The 2,500-nt window shown below is 61.4% G+C and overlaps 1 pseudogene; it reads right to left on the bottom strand.

Annotated features, from left to right (window-relative positions):
- The window catches only part of LOC126430797 (large subunit ribosomal RNA), a 6,119-nt pseudogene that overhangs the window by 2,976 nt on the left and 643 nt on the right, over nt 1–2,500 (bottom strand).

Genomic DNA, 2,500 nt, shown 5'->3' on the forward strand with positions numbered 1-2,500 from the left:
GCCCCAGGTGGGCGAGGGCTGCGGTAGCTGCGTCGATGAGGGACTGCAAGCCCCTCGGGGTCGCTGCAAACAGCAAGACGTCATCTGCACCGACGGCGGCTCCAGGCAGGCTCACGCCCAGACCCTTCTGCGCCCACCGCCGCGACCCTCCTACTCGTCAGGGCTTCGCGGCCGGCCGCAAGGACCGGCCATGACTGCCAGACTGACGGCCGAGTATAGGCACGACGCTTCAGCGCCATCCATTTTCAGGGCTAGTTGCCTTAAGAGAGTCATAGTTACTCCCGCCGTTTACCCGCGCTTGCTTGAATTTCTTCACGTTGACATTCAGAGCACTGGGCAGAAATCACATTGCGTCAACACCCGCTAGGGCCATCGCAATGCTTTGTTTTAATTAGACAGTCGGATTCCCCCAGTCCGTGCCAGTTCTGAGTTGATCGTTGAATGGCGGCCGAAGAGAATCCGCGCACCCGCGCGCCCCCGGAGGAGCACGCTAAGGCGGACGCGGCCTCGCAGCAAGGAAGATCCGTGGGAGGCCAAGGCACGGGACCGAGCTCGGATCCTGCACGCAGGTTGAAGCACCGGGGCGCGAACGCCGCGCAGGCGCGCGCATCCTGCACCGCCGGCCAGCACGAGGCCGACCAACGGCGAGAGCAGACCACGCCCGCGCTAAACGCCCGCACTTACCGGCACCCCTACGGCACTCACCTCGCCCAGGCCCGGCACGTTAGCGCTGACCCACTTCCCGACCAAGCCCGACACGCCCCGATCCTCAGAGCCAATCCTTATCCCGAAGTTACGGATCCAATTTGCCGACTTCCCTTACCTACATTATTCTATCGACTAGAGGCTCTTCACCTTGGAGACCTGCTGCGGATATGGGTACGAACCGGCGCGACACCTCCACGTGGCCCTCTCCCGGATTTTCAAGGTCCGAGGGGAAGATCGGGACACCGCCGCAACTGCGGTGCTCTTCGCGTTCCAAACCCTATCTCCCTGCTAGAGGATTCCAGGGAACTCGAACGCTCATGCAGAAAAGAAAACTCTTCCCCGATCTCCCGACGGCGTCTCCGGGTCCTTTTGGGTTACCCCGACGAGCATCTCTAAAAGAGGGGCCCGACTTGTATCGGTTCCGCTGCCGGGTTCCGGAATAGGAACCGGATTCCCTTTCGCCCAACGGGGGCCAGCACAAAGCGCATCATGCTATGACGGCCCCCATCAACATCGGATTTCTCCTAGGGCTTAGGATCGACTGACTCGTGTGCAACGGCTGTTCACACGAAACCCTTCTCCGCGTCAGCCCTCCAGGGCCTCGCTGGAGTATTTGCTACTACCACCAAGATCTGCACCGACGGCGGCTCCAGGCAGGCTCACGCCCAGACCCTTCTGCGCCCACCGCCGCGACCCTCCTACTCGTCAGGGCTTCGCGGCCGGCCGCAAGGACCGGCCATGACTGCCAGACTGACGGCCGAGTATAGGCACGACGCTTCAGCGCCATCCATTTTCAGGGCTAGTTGCTTCGGCAGGTGAGTTGTTACACACTCCTTAGCGGATTCCGACTTCCATGGCCACCGTCCTGCTGTCTTAAGCAACCAACGCCTTTCATGGTTTCCCATGAGCGTCGATTCGGGCGCCTTAACTCGGCGTTTGGTTCATCCCACAGCGCCAGTTCTGCTTACCAAAAGTGGCCCACTTGGCACTCCGATCCGAGTCGATTGCTCGCGGCTTCAGCATATCAAGCAAGCCGGAGATCTCACCCATTTAAAGTTTGAGAATAGGTTGAGGTCGTTTCGGCCCCAAGGCCTCTAATCATTCGCTTTACCGGATGAGACTCGTACGAGCACCAGCTATCCTGAGGGAAACTTCGGAGGGAACCAGCTACTAGATGGTTCGATTAGTCTTTCGCCCCTATACCCAGCTCCGACGATCGATTTGCACGTCAGAATCGCTACGGACCTCCATCAGGGTTTCCCCTGACTTCGTCCTGGCCAGGCATAGTTCACCATCTTTCGGGTCCCAACGTGTACGCTCTAGGTGCGCCTCACCTCGCAATGAGGACGAGACGCCCCGGGAGTGCGGAGGCCGCCGCCCCGTGAAGGGCGGGGAAGCCCCATCCTCCCTCGGCCCGCGCAAGGCGAGACCTTCACTTTCATTACGCCTTTAGGTTTCGTACAGCCCAATGACTCGCGCACATGTTAGACTCCTTGGTCCGTGTTTCAAGACGGGTCGTGAAATTGTCCAAAGCTGAAGCGCCGCTGACGGGAGCGATTATTCCGCCCGAGAGCATCCCGAGCCAACAGCGGCGCGGGTCCGGGGCCGGGCCAGGTAGGTCCGTCATCCGGGAAGAACCGCGCGCGCTTGCCGGGAGCCCGAGCGCCCAAAGGGGCGAATCGACTCCTCCAGATATACCGCCGGGCAGCCAGCCAGGACACCGGGGCTCTGCCCAACAGACGCGAACCGAGGCCCGCGGAAGGACAGGCTGCGCACCCGGGCCGTAGGCCGG

This window comes from Schistocerca serialis, unplaced genomic scaffold, assembly GCF_023864345.2.
Source record: "Schistocerca serialis cubense isolate TAMUIC-IGC-003099 unplaced genomic scaffold, iqSchSeri2.2 HiC_scaffold_1059, whole genome shotgun sequence".
In the NCBI taxonomy this organism is placed as follows: Eukaryota; Metazoa; Arthropoda; class Insecta; order Orthoptera; family Acrididae; genus Schistocerca; species Schistocerca serialis.